This window comes from Tachyglossus aculeatus, chromosome 2 (assembly GCF_015852505.1).
Source record: "Tachyglossus aculeatus isolate mTacAcu1 chromosome 2, mTacAcu1.pri, whole genome shotgun sequence".
NCBI lineage: Eukaryota > Metazoa > Chordata > Mammalia > Monotremata > Tachyglossidae > Tachyglossus > Tachyglossus aculeatus.
In genome coordinates, this window is record NC_052067.1 from 22134804 (window position 1) to 22149438 (window position 14635).

A 14635-nucleotide genomic window follows, 5' to 3' on the forward strand; every position below is an offset into this window, starting at 1 on the left:
TTCCCCGCGCCTCGACCTCACACCCCCTTCCCGCCCCCTCAGCCGGCGGCGGGAGCGCGCGCGAGGCTCTCGGGAGCGGCCGGTAAGGGGGGCTGAGGCGGCGGGTGGGCCCGCGCCCCCGAGGAGAGGGGGGCAGAAAGAGCGAGCGACGGCCGTTTCCAGCCCTTTTAACAGGTCTTTCGGCGGCGCGCGCCCAGAGCGAGCGAGGCCTGGCGCGGCTCAGCCAATCAGCGCGCGGGACAGCGGCTCTGCCCCGCCCCCCTCCCTCCGCCGCCCTTTCTCCGCGCGCGCCGTTGGCGGGGGGAGGGGGCCCCCTCGCGCGCGTGCGCACGCGCTCCCTCACGCGCGCGTTGGCGGGAGGTCTCCTCACAACCTTCGACTTCATCCAGAAGCGACGAGGGGCCTGGGGCTTTGAGAAAGGGAGGCTTGGGTGGTGAATTCGGCCTCTGTGAGGGAGGCCTGCACGAAATAAAGCCAGTTTAATGACGATGGTGTTTGTTAAGCGCCTACTACGCACCCTTCATTCAGTCAATCGTATTCATTGAGGGCTTACTGTGGGCAGAGCGCTTGGGACGTACACTGCGCTTGCTGTAGATACAAGGTAGTCAGGTTGTCAATCAATCGTATTTATTGAGCGCTTACTGCGTGCGGAACACTGTACTAAGCACTTGGGAAGTACAAGTTGGCAACATAGAGAGACAGCCCCTACCCTTGACTTCATCCAGAAGCAGTGAGGGGCCTGGGGCTTTGAGAAAGGGAGACGTGGGTGGTGAATTCGGCCTCCGTGAGGGAGGCCCGAAAGGCCTGGGTAGGGAGACCTGCAGTTTAATGACGATGGTATTTGTTAAGTGCTTACTACGCACCCTTCGTTCATTCAGTCGTATTCGTTGAGGGCTTACTGTGGGCAGAGCGCTTGGGACGTACACTGCGCTTACTGTAGATACAAGGTAGTCAGGTTATCAATCAATCGTATTGAGCGCATATTGTGTGTGGAACACTGTACTAAGCGCTTGGGAAGTACAAGTTGGCAACATAGAGAGACAGTCCCTACCCTTGACTTCATCCAGAAGCAGTGAGGGGCCTGGGGCTTTGAGAAAGGGAGACGTGGGTGGTGAATTCGGCCTCTGTGAGGGAGGCCTGCACGAAATAAAGCCAGTTTAATGACGATGGTATTTGTTAAGCGCTTACTACGCGCCCTTCATTCAGTCAGTCGTATTCGTTGAGGGCTTACTGTGTGCAGAGCGCTTGGGACGTACACTGCGCTTACTGTAGATACAAGGTAATCAGGTTGTCAATCAGCCGTATTTATTGAGCGCTTACTGCGTGCGGAACACTGTACTAAGCGCTTGGGAAGTACAAGTTGGCAACATAGGGAGGCCCGAAAGGCCTGCGTAGGGAGACCTGCACGAAATAAAGCCAGTTTAATGACGATGGTGTTTGTTAAGCGCCTACTACTCACCCTTCATTCAGTCAGTCGTATTCGTTGAGGGCTTACTGTGGGCAGAGTGCTTGGGATGTACACTGCGCTTACTGTAGATACAAGGTAGTCAGGTTGTCAATCAATCATATTCATTGAGCGCTTACTGCGTGCGGAACACTGTACTAAGCGCTTGGGAAATACAAGTTGGCAACATAGAGAGACAGTCCCTACCCTTGACTTCATCCAGAAGCAGTGAGGGGCCTGGGGCTTTGAGAAAGGGAGACTTGGGTGGTGAATTCGGCCTCTGTGAGGGAGGCCTGCACGAAATAAAGCCAGTTTAATGACGATGGCATTTGTTAAGCGCTTACTACGCACCCTTCATTCAGTCAATCGTATTCATTGAGGGCTTACTGTGTGCTGAGCGCTTGGGATGTACACTGCGCTTACTGTAGATACAAGGTAGTCAGGTTATCAATCAATCGTATTTATTGAGCGCTTACTGCGTGCGGAACACTGTACTAAGCGCTTGGGAAGTACAAGTTGGCAACATAGAGAGTCCCTACCCTTGACTTCATCCAGAAGCAGTGAGGGGCCTGGGACTTTGAGAAAGGGAGACCTAGGTGGTGAACTCGGCCTCTGCGAAGGAGGCCTGAAAGGCCTGGGTAGGGTGACGAGACCTGCACGAAATAAAGCCAGTTTAATGACGATGGTATTTGTTAAGTGCTTACTACGTGCCCTTCATTCAGTCAGCCGTATTAGTTGAGGGCTTACTGTGTGCAGAGCGCTTGGGACGTACACTGCGCTTACTGTAGATACAAGGTAGTCAGGTTATCAATCAATCAATCAATCGTATTTATTGAGCACTTACTGCATGCGGAGCACTGTACCAAGCGCTTGGGAATTACAAGTTGGCAACGTATAGAGACAATCCCTACCCTTGACTTCATCCAGAAGCAGTGAGGGGCCTGGGACTTTGAGAAAGGGAGACTTGGGTGGTGAACTCGGCTTCTGTGAGGGAGGCCCGAAAGGCCCGGGTAGGGTGATGAGACCTGCACGAAATAAAGCCAGTTTAATGACGATGGTATTTGTTAAGCGCTTACTACGCGCCCTTCGTTCATTCAGTTGTATTCGTTGAGGGCTCACTGTGTGCAGAGCGCTTGGGAAGTACACTGCGCTTACTGTAGGTACAAGGTAGTCAGGTTGTCAATCAATCGTATTTATTGAGCACTTACTGCGTGCGGAGCACTGTACTAAGCTCTTGGGAAGTACAAGTTGGCAACATAGAGAGACAGTCCCTACCCTTGACTTCATCCAGAAGCAGTGAGGGGCCTAGGACTTTGAGAAAGGGAGACTTAGGTGGTGAACTCGGCTTCTGTGAGGGAGGCCCGAAAGGCCTGGGTAGGGTGACGAGACCTGCACAAAATAAAGCCAGTTTAATGACGATGGTATTTGTTAAGCGCTTACTACGCGCCCTTCATTCATTCAGTAGTATTCGTTGAGGGCTTACTGTGTGCAGAGCGCTTGGGACTGCTCTTTCTGTAGATACAGGGTAGTCAGGTTGTCAATCAATCAATCGTATTTATTGAGCGCTTACTGTGTGCGGAGCACTGTACTAAGCGCTTGGGAAGTACAAGTTGGCAACATAGAGAGACAGTCCCTACCCTTGACTTCATCCAGAAGCAGTGAGGGGCCTAGGACTTTGAGAAAGGGAGACTTAGGTGGTGAACTCGGCTTCTGTGAGGGAGGCCCGAAAGGCCTGGGTAGGGTGACGAGACCTGCACGAAATAAAGCCAGTTTAATGACGATGGTATTTGTTAAGCGCTTACTACGTGCCCTTCATTCAGTCAGCCGTATTAGTTGAGGGCTTACTGTGTGCAGAGCGCTTGGGACGTACACTGCGCTTACTGTAGATACAAGGTAGTCAGGTTATCAATCAATCAATCAATCGTATTTATTGAGCACTTACTGCATGCGGAGCACTGTACCAAGCGCTTGGGAAGTACAAGTTGGCAACGTATAGAGACAGTCCCTACCCTTGACTTCATCCAGAAGCAGTGAGGGGCCTGGGACTTTGAGAAAGGGAGACTTGGGTGGTGAATTCGGCCTCTGTGAGGGAGGCCCGAAAGGCCTGGGTAGGGTGACGAGACCTGCACGAAATAAAGCCAGTTTAATGACGATGGTATTTGTTAAGCGCTTACTACGCGCCCTTCGTTCATTCAGTTGTATTCGTTGAGGGCTTACTGTGTGCAGAGTGCTTGGGACGTACACTGGTCTTACTGTAGATACAAGGTAGTCAGGTCAATCAATCGATCGTATTTATTGAGCGCTTACTGTGTGCAGAGCACTGTACTAAGCGCTTGGGAAGTACAAGTTGGCAACATGGAGAGACAGTCCCTACCCTTGACTTCATCCAGAAGCAGTGAGGGGCCTGGGACTTTGAGAAAGGGAGACTTAGGTGGTGAACTCGGCTTCTGTGAGGGAGGCCTGAAAGGCCTGGGTAGGGTGACGAGACCTGCACGAAATAAAGCCAGTTTAATAATAATAATAATAATGATGGCATTTGTTAAGCACTTACTATGTGCAGAGCACTGTTCTAAGCGCTGGGAGGGACACAAGGTGATCAAGTTGTCCCACGTGGGGCTCACAGCCTTAATCCCCATTTTACAGATGAGGTAACTGAGGCTCAGAGAAGTTACGTGACTTGCCCAAGGTCACACAGCAGACATGTGGTGGAGTTGGGATTCGAACCCATAACCCGATGGTATTTGTTAAGCGCTTACTATGCGCTGTTCATTCAGTCGTATTCGTTGAGGGCTTACTGTGTGCAGAGCGCTTGGGAAGTACACTGTTCTTACTGTAGATACAAGGTAGTCTGGTTGTCCCCCGTGGGGCTCCCAGTCTTCATCCCCATTTTACAGATGAGGGAACCGAGGCTCAGAGAGGTTAAGCGGCTCGCCCAAAGTCACACAGCCGGCGAGTGGGATTAGAACCCACGACCTCCGACTCCCAAGCCCGAGCTCTTTGCACAGAGCCACGCTGCTTCTCTGCTAGTTTACCATCTCAGCCTGCCAGTAACAGGTTCGCCCATCTATAAAGCAAGCTGCCCCCTCCTCATGCCCCGGTTTTCCGTTTCTTATCTTTGGATGTAGTTCAGCGACTTGAGTGTTTGAGGTGCTATTATGCAATCAGTACAATGCTGAAACAAGCTGGTAAAATAATAATTATGGTATTTGTTAAGCCCTTCCCATGTGCCGTGCATTATTCAATCGGCACAATACTGATAGAAGCTGGTAAAATTATTATTATTATGGTATTATGGTATCCCCGCATCCGCCAAGCTAGCTCTCTTCCTCCCTTCAAGGCCCTACTGAGAGCTCACCTCCTCCAGGAGGCCTTCCCAGACTGAGCCCCTTCGTTCCCCCTCCTTCCCCTCTCCATCCCCCCGACCTTACCTCCTTCCCTTCCCCACAGCACCTGTATATATGTATATATGTTTGTACGTATTTATTACTCTATTTATTTATTTTACTTGTACATATCTATTCTATTTTATTTTGTTAATTTGTTTTGTTCTCTGTCTCCCCCTTCTAGACTGTGAGCCCACTGTTGGGTAGGGACCGTCTCTATATGTTGCCAACTTGTACTTCCCAAGTGCTTAATACACAGTAAGAACACAATAAATACGATTGATTGATTGATTGATTTGTTAAGTGCGTCCTATGTGCCACACACTGTTCTAAGTGCTGGGGTAGATACGAGGTAATCAGGTTGTCCCACGTGGGGCTCACAGTCTTCATCCCCATTTTAGATGAAGTAACTGAGGCCCAGAGAAGGTGTGTCTAAGGTCACACAGCAGACACGTGGAGGAGCTGGAGTTAGAATCCGTGTCCTCCTGACTCCCAGAAGCTCTTTACCCTAAGCCACACTGCTTCTCGGGTTCGACACATCCCACGTGGGGCCCACAGTCTTAATCCCCATTTTACCGATGAGGTAACTGAGGCACAGAGAAGTTAAGTGACATACCCAAGATCACGCAGCAGACAAGTGGCAGAGCAGGAATTAGAAGCCTCATCCTGACTCCCAGGCATGTGCTCCATCACACTGTTTTTCACTCAGTTTAAATCCAGTTGTCTCTGATGTTTGAGGTGCTATTAATCAGTGGTATATATTGAGCAATTACCTTGTGCAGAACACTGTGCTGCGTGCTTAGGAGAGTACAGTATGCTAGAGATGAATCAGTCAATTGTATTTTTTGAGTTCTTATTTCCTGAAGAGCACTGTACTAAACGCCCCCTTCAATGCAAGCACTCAATAAATACGATTGATTGAATGAATGAATGAAGGTACATCTCCTCTGAGGCTTCCCCCTAACTAAGCCCTCCTTTCCTCTTCTCCCGCTCCCTTCTTCTGCATTGCCCAGACCTGCCCCTTTTATTCGTCCCCTGTCCCAGCTCCACAGCATCCCAGTAAATATGTGTACATACTTATTACTCTATTTATTTCTTTATTTATTTTAATTGTACATATCTATTCTATTTATTTTATTTTGTTAGTATGTTTGGTTTTGTTCTCTGTCTCCCCCTTTTAGACTGTGAGCCCACTGTTGGGTAGGGACTGTCTCTATATGTTGCCAACTTGTACTTCCCAAGCGCTTAGTACGGTGCTCTGCACACAGTAAGCGCTCAATAAATACAATTGATCGATTGATTGATCCCAGCTCCACAGCAGTTATGTACATATCTGTAGTTTATATTAATGTCTGCCTCCCCCTCTAGACTGTAAGCTCTTTGTGGGCTGGGAATGTGTCTGCTTATTGTTATATTGTACTCTCCCAAGCGTTTAGTGCAGCGCTCCACATAAAATAAGCCCTCAATACGAATGAATGAATGAAAGCGCTTGGGAGAGTACAATATAGCAGAGTTGGTAGACTCAGTCCCTGCCCACAGTGAGCTTATAGCCTAGAGTTGGTAAAAAAACCCCACCCCGACCTCAAAGAGTTTACAGTGTAGTGGAGGAGACTGACATTAAACTCAATTACTGATAGGGGAAGTGGCAGAGGATAAGGATATCGGTCGTAAGTGCTGCAGGGCTGCCAGTGAGGTGTGTCAAAGTGAGTAATAAGTAAAGATAAAAGTGTGTAGGTGTTGCGGAGAAGACAACAAATGGGGGGTAGAAAGTCTTCTTGGAGGAGTACGATTTTAGTAGGGCTTTGAGGACAGGGAGAGTGGTGGACTGTTGGATATTAAGAGAGAGGGAGTTTCAGTGTTTCTCCATTTGGGAGCCATGCTAAGGTGCAAAATATGATAAAACTTGGTAATTTCTCACCCCCAAAGAGGCTTTTCTTCCAGATTTGGAGAATTGGTGGCAGGAGGAGCAGCTAGAATGAGGCAGGTGTAAATATAGAGGGAGATATGAGACATGGCAAAGGAAGCCTTAATTATGAACGCACAGATCTTTATTGACAGGGTGGGCAGTGATGGTGAGTTTTCACAAGAATCACCAGAGAGCTTTGAACCTCATGTTGTCTATAAGCTCAATGCAGGAAACTGCTTAGGGCAAAGACTTTTAATAGCTACAAAAATGTATTTTTTTATTTGTTTTATTTTTTAAGGTATTTGTTAAGTGCCTACTACGTGCCAGGAGCTGTACTAAGTACTGGAGTGGATACAAGCTGATCAGGTTGGACACAACCCATATCCCTCAAGGGGCTCACAGTCTTAATCGCCATCATCATCATCATCATCAATCGTATTTATTGAGCGCTTACTATGTGCAGAGCACTGTACTAAGCGCTTGGGAAGTACAAATTGGCAACATATAGAGACAGTCCCTACCCAACAGTGGGCTCACAGTCTAAAAGGGGAAGACAGAGAACAAAACTAAACATACTAACAAAATAAAATAAATAGAATAGATATGTACAAATAAAAATAAATAATTAAATAAATAGAGTAATAAATATGTACAAACATGTATACATATATACAGGTGCTGTGGGGAAGGGAAGGAGGTAAGATGGGGGGATGGAGAGGGGGATGAGGGGGAGAGGAAGGAAGGGAATAATAATAATAATGGCATTTGTTAAGTGCTTACTATGTGCAAAGCACTGTTCTAAACACTGGGGGAGATACAAGGTGATTAAGTTGTCCCACGTGGGGCTCACAGTCTTAATCCCCATTTTACAGATGAGGTAACTGAGGCTCAGAGAAGTTAAGTGACTTGCCCAAGGTCACACAACAGACATGTGGTGGAGCTGGGATTCGAACCCATGACCTCTGACTCCAAGGCCCGTGCTCTTTCCACTGAGCCACGCTGCTTCTCTTTTTACAGATGAGATAACTGAGGCACAGAGAAGTTAAGTGACATACCCAAAGGCACACAACCTACAAGTGCAGAGCTGGAATTAGAACCCAGGACCTTCTGATGCCCAGGCCTGTGCTCCATCCACTAGGTCACACTGTTTTTCACTGAACTTAAATCCAGTTTTCTCTGACTGATCTATTTTCAAAAATCAGTAATATCAGAAATAGGAAAAACGTTCCACTGAACATAGAAGTAGCGTGTCCTACTGGAGAGACCCCAGGGCTGGAAATCAGAGGACCTGTGTTCTAAGCTCAGCTGTGCCACTTTCCTGCTGTGTGTCTTCGGGCAGTGCATCACTTCTCTGTGCTTCTGTTACCTCATTTCTAAAATGGGGGTTAAATACCTCTTTTCCCTCCTGCTTAGACCGTGAGCCTCATGTGTCACAAGGACGGTGTTCAGTCTGCATCTTGTATCTTGTATCTACACCAGCATTTAGTGTAGTGTTTGGTACATATTAAGCACTTAAATCCCACAAATACTCTTGTTATTGCTATAGAGACCAGGTCAGCTCATGAGAACTTACTATTAAAAACTGGTTGGAAAAGCAATTACAGACACTGATGTCCTGCAAGAAAGAGAAGCAGCATGGCCTAGTGGCTAGAGCACAGGCCTGAGAGTCAGAAGGACCTGGGTTCTAATTCAGACTCCACCACTTGTCTGCTGTGTGTCCTTGGGGAGGTCACTTTACTTCTCTATGCCTCAGTTACCTCAACTATAAAATGGGGATTAAGACTGCGAGCCCCATGTGGGACATGAACTGTATCTAACCTGATTAGCTTGCACCTATCCCAGGACTTAGGACAGAGCCTGGCACGTAGTAAATCAATCAATCGTATTTATTGAGCGCTTACTGTGTGCAGAGCACTGTACTAAGCGCTTGGGAAGTACAAGTTGGCAACATATAGAGAATGCTTAACAAATGCCGTTTAAAAAGAAAACGAGAGTGTTGGAGGCTACAGAAAGGCATGCTGAGCTCACCCGGCGTGATATGATTAGACAGCATCAGCATCACCTCTGCTCAGAGAAAGTTAATCATAATAAAGTCACAAACTTTTTATATCTCAAAAGTGACCTTTTGATATATAGTATTGGTGCCACAATTCTTTTTATTTCTGGTGGCCGCACACTACATTCAATCGTATTTATTGAGCGCTTACTGTGTGCAGAGCACTGGACTAAGCGCTTGGGAAGCACAAGTTGGCAACATATAGAGACGGGCCCTACCCAACTAGAAAGGGGAGACAGACAATGAAACAAAACATATTAACAAAATAAAATAAATAGAATAAATATGTACAGGTAAAATAAATAGAGTAATAAATATGTACAAACATATATACATGATCATCATCATTATCATCATCAATCGTATTTATTGAGTGCTTACTATGTGCAGAGCACTGTACTAAGCGCTTGGGAAGTACAAATTGGCAACATATAGAGACAGTCCCTACCCAACAGTGGGCTCACAGTCTAAAAGGGGGAGACAGAGAACAAAACCAAACATACTAACAAAATAAAATAAATAGAATAGATATGTACAAATAACATAAATAAATAAATAAATAGAGTAAAGAATATGTACAAACATATATACAGGTGCTGTGGGGAAGGTAAGGAGGTAAGATTGGGGGGATGGAGAGGGGGACGAGGGGGAGAGGAAGGAAGGGGCTCAGTCTGGGAAGGCCTCCTGGAGGAGGTGAGCTCTCAGCAGGGCCTTGAAGGGAGGAAGAGAGCTAGCTTGGCGGAGGGGCAGAGGGAGGGCATTCCAGGTCCGGGGGATGACGTGGGCCGGGGGTCGATGGCGGGACAGGCGAGAGCGAGGTACGGTGAGGAGATTAGCGGTGGAGGAGCGGAGGGTGCAGGCTGGGCTGTAGAAGGAGAGAAGGGAGGTGAGGTAGGAGGGGGCGAGGTGATGGACAGCCTTGAAGCCGAGAGTGAGGAGTTTTTCCCTGATGCGTAGGTTGATTGGACATGATTTGCATGTAGTGCATTGTAGGCCTGACTACAGGCCTCTGTTATAGAATTCATTTTCTTTATACTACAATCCACGCCTTTGCCCAGGGGTGATAGCTCTTCAGTCATAAATTTGCTCTTAATTGCAATATTGCCGTCTTGCTATGTAAGGCTTTTCAAATACTTTGAACATCTGTGATTACTGGCATTACTGAATCCCACAAGCCTCTCAAAGAATTTCCCTTTATAAGTGAATCTCAGCGGAATGGACACGGAGCAATTGGTTGCGGGAAGAATTCTCTAGAAAAATTATAGCAAGGTTTGAAGTCAGCTGGAAACGGGAATTCAAGCCAATTTCTATGATGAAGTTGGAACTTGATTTTTGTAACTTCTTTATTCTTTAAAAACGTTTGGTTCCTGCGGAGTTCTCAATTGTGCTTCACTGTTTTATTATATCCCTAAATATTTTCATGGTTTTGTTCGCCTAACTGCAGGATATTCTAATTTTGATCAAAAGTTTTTAATGCAATAAGGGCCAAGAGGAACTTTGTGTCTTGAAATTTTAGACTAGATTGTAAACTCTTCTGTTGAAAAGGTCAGGAATCATGTCTACTAATTCTGTAGTTCTCTCCCAAGGACTTGAGAGGCCTGCACACAGTAGGTACTCAATAAATACTATTGATTGAAAATTTTGAGTGATGAGTTTTGTGAGATCCAATAACCCCATGTCTTCCAAGACAGGGCACCTGCCTTTGTGCAAAAACAAGTATGCACCACAAAATGGTGTAGATAATTTTTGTTTCATGCAGCCAGTTGCTCATTTTAAATTATTATTAGGCAATTCTAATATTTGGACTTTTCAGTCAGTCAATCAATGATATTTATTGGCTGCTTCCTATGTGCAGAGCACCGTACTAAGTGCTTGGAAGGATACAACAGAATTAGCCAACACCTTTCCTGCCCATAACAAGCTAATTGTTGAAGTGTGAGCCCGGTTGGGTGTGGTCGTGATTGTGAAAATGTATTAAATACAATCATAATCAAGTAGTCGCTGAGAATTTAGCCAAGGCAAAACTCTTAAACATTCATGAATAAACCGTAGAGAAGCTGATCTTGCCTGACAAATGATAGGCATCCTCATGCACTGTGCAGTAGATCTGAGCTCCAAAGAATTTAGCTCCAGGAAAGATTTCAGAAATAAAAAAGGGTTTCTATTATCTGGGCTGCACAGCCAACACCAGTCCTTATTTATTGCCCAGACCTGCCTAAGACAAGTTATAAAAGGGCTACTTTTTATGGTATTTGTTAAGCGTTTACTATGTACCAGGCACTCTGCTAAGCATTGGGGCAGATACAGTGTAATCAGGTTGGACACAGTCCCTGTCCCACATGGGGCTTACACTCTTAATCTCCATTTTACAGATGAGGTAACTGAGGCACAGAGAAGTTAAGTGACTTTCCCAAGGTTACACAGCAGACGAGCAGTGGAGCTGGGATTAGAACTCAGGTCTCTCTGGCTCCCGGGCCTGACCTCTATCCAGTAGGCCACACTGCTTCTCCTAAAAAATGCTTCAGGAATTTTTGCAGGCCATTGCACAGAGATTGCTGATTTCTAGCATGTAATAGTAATTGTGGTATTTGTTCAGTACTTACTCTCTGCCAAGCACTGTGCAGATGAGACACAGCCCCCTATTTTACATGGGGCTCACAGTCTAAGGGAGAGGGAGAATAGGCATTTTAATCCCCATTTTTTAGGTGAACAAACTGAGGCACAGAGAAGCTATTATAATTATTATTATTGTTCTTGTTAAGCACGTACTATGTGGTAAGCATTGTACGAAGCACTGGGATAGATACAAGATAATCAGATTGGATGCAGTCCCTATCCCACACAGGGCTCACAGTGTAAGTATGAGGGAGTAGAAGTTAATCCCTATTTTACAGATGAGGAAACTAAGGCACAGAGAAGTTGAATGGCTTGCCCAAGGACGCAAAGCAGGCAAGAGGCCGAACTGGGACTAGAATCGAGATCTCCTGACTTTTTGAACCCTGCTCTTTCCAGTAGGTCACCGTGCATGGTTGACCAATGTGGCACACAAAGCCCTCTTGCCTGATTGAGCAGTCCTGGGTCACTGCTCCAAGAGGTCTGCTCTCTTCCATCTTCCTATCTACTTTCCTCCCACTCCCAGATTCTCCCTTGCCACCACTTCCACTTGGGAGGTGAGCCTACAGGGTGTATAGGAATGAGAGACCACCTCCTTCCTGACACGTTTGCCCCTCCCCTCCAGGATTAGGAAATCAAAAATGTGGTCAATTTGTGTTCTACCTCCTTTTAGGTATAGGGGCTTTTGGACATTGGAGCTGAGAGTCAAAGGTTTTTATCCTGACTGCCCAACCCAGTCTCTCCAATACTAGATGTGTGGGAAGAGAAGGGAAAAAAGAGGAAAGAAACTCTCTTTTTTCTCCCCTTCCCTCCAAGTCTATTATTCTGCCTAATAAAATGCTCCCTGCCCTTGGCTCTACTTTTCCTTCCTTGATCTTGGTCAAGGAAAGAGCACTGTTGGGGAAGCCAGTGATGTAGATTGTAGTCCTGGTTCTACCTATGGGACCTAAACCTTCAGTGATGAAAGTTTTTTGGGGGGAGAGGGGTTTAATAGTATTTCTTAAGTGCTTACTCTGTGCCAGGCATTGAACTAAGCACTGGGATAAATAAAAGGTAATCAGGTTAGACACAAGACCTGTCATACATTGGGCTCACGGTCTTCCCCCTCTCTATCCCCCCCATCTTACCTCCTTCCCTTCCCCACAGCACCTGTATATATGTATATATGTTTGTACATATTCTTTACTCTATTTATTTATTTATTTATTTTATTTGTACATATCTATTCTATTTATTTTATTTTGTTAGTATGTTTGGTTTTGTTCTCTGTCTCCCCCTTTTAGACTGTGAGCCCACTGTTGGGTAGGGACTGTCTCTATATGTTGCCAATTTGTACTTCCCAAGCGCTTAGTACAGTGCTCTGCACATAGTAAGCGCTCAATAAATATGATTGATTGATTGATTGATTGGTTAATCCCCATTTAACAGATGAAGTAACTGAGGCACGGAGAAGTTAAGTGACTTGTCCAAGGTCACATAGCAGATAAGTGACAGAGCTGGGATTAGAGAAGCAGCGTGGCTCAGTGGAAAGAGCGCAGGCTTGGGAGTCAGAGGTCGTGGGTTCGAATCCCACCTCCCCCACGTCTGCTGTGTGACCTTGGGCAAGTCACTTCACTTCTCTGTGCCTCAGTTCCCTCATCTGTAAAATGGGGATTAAGACTGGGAGCCCCACATGGGACAACCTCATCTCCTTGTGTTCCCCCCAGCGCTTAGAACAGTGCTTTGCACATAGTAAGCACTTAACAAATACCAACATTATTATTATTATTATTATTGGAAACCAGGTCCTCTGACTCCCAGGCTTGGGTTCTTCCCACTAGGCCACACTAATTCTTGGGCAAGTCACTTAATGTCTATGTGCCTCAGTTTCCTCATCTGTAAAAATGGGGATCCCCCTCAGGGCCACACCTGGAGAGTTTCCAGTACTCTGCCAGACTCAGCTATAGGAGGGAGGGTCAAAGTAGAGGCATACAGAGTCCATTCCTAGCTTGGGCAGTGGCTAGCAAGTGGAAGGCAATCTGCTACAAGTCAAGACTCACCCATGCTGGGCAGCGTGGGAGAAAGTCGAGGGCGGAGACTTAAGTTTACTGCCAGGAAAGAGGCAATGGTAAACCACTTATGTATTTTTTACCGGGAAAGCTCTTTGGCTACACTACCAGAACGATTGCAGATGGAGAGCGGGACATTCTGGGTGAGATATGTCCGTGGTGTCACTATGGTTCGGAAACGACTCGATGGCACGAAACAAGACAAAAACGGGAATTAAATCTTACTCCCTCTACTTAGATTATGAACCCCATGTGGGACAGGGATTGTGTCCAACTGGAGTATCTTGTACCTACCCCAGCGCTTAGTACAGTGCTTGGGACATAGTAAGTGCTTAACAAATAACGTTATTATTATTGTGGCGCTACCGCATAGCATCAGCGCTGCTGCAACCATTTTGGCTATAAGTGGATCCAGGCTCTTTTTTTATGGTATTTGTTAAGCACTTATTTTGTGCTATTTTGTACTATCAATCAGTCAATAGATCGTATTTATTGAGCGCTTACTGTGTGCAGAGCACTGTACTAAGCGCTTGGGAAGTACAAACTGGCAACGTATAGAGACAGTCCCTACCCAACAGTGGGCTCACAGTCTAAAAGGGGGAGACAAAACCAAACATACTAACAAAATAAAATAAATAGAATAGATATGTACAAGTAAAATAAATCAATAGAGTAATAAATATGTACAAACATATATACTAAACACTGGGGTAGATCAATCAGTGGTATTTATTGAGCACTTACTATGCGCAGAGCACTGTTCTAAGCACTTGGGAGAGTACAATACAACAGAGTTGGCAGACATGTTCCCTGTCCACAACAAGCATTCAGTCTAGAGGGGGACAGGCATGAATATAAATAATGTATAATATGTAATTTAAAGCCATGTACATAAATGCAATGGGGTTGAGTGTGGGGCAAATATCAATTGCCCAAAGGTCTCAGATCCAAGTGCATAGACAACACGCAACGGAGACGGAGCTGGGGAAAAAAGGGCTTAATTGGGGAAGGCCTCTTGGAAAAGATGCAGTCTTAGATACAAGCTAATCAAGGGGCTCACTCGGGTGGCAGTGTGGCCTAGTGGATAGAGCATGGGCTGGAGAGGCCGAAGGACCTGGTTCTAATCTCAGCTTCTCCGCTTATTCATTCATTCATTCATTCAATCGTATTTATTGAGCACTTACT

The 14635-nt window shown here is 46.1% G+C and overlaps 1 protein-coding gene across 1 annotated transcript in view; it reads left to right on the top strand.

Annotated features, from left to right (window-relative positions):
- The window catches only part of TCAIM (T cell activation inhibitor, mitochondrial), a 47932-nt gene continuing 33297 nt past the window's right edge, over window positions 1–14635 (top strand). Inside the window, exon 1 of the mRNA XM_038769094.1 lies at window positions 1–82. The gene's annotated coding sequence lies outside the window, so the exon portion shown is untranslated. The remainder of the gene's footprint in view (window positions 83–14635) is intronic.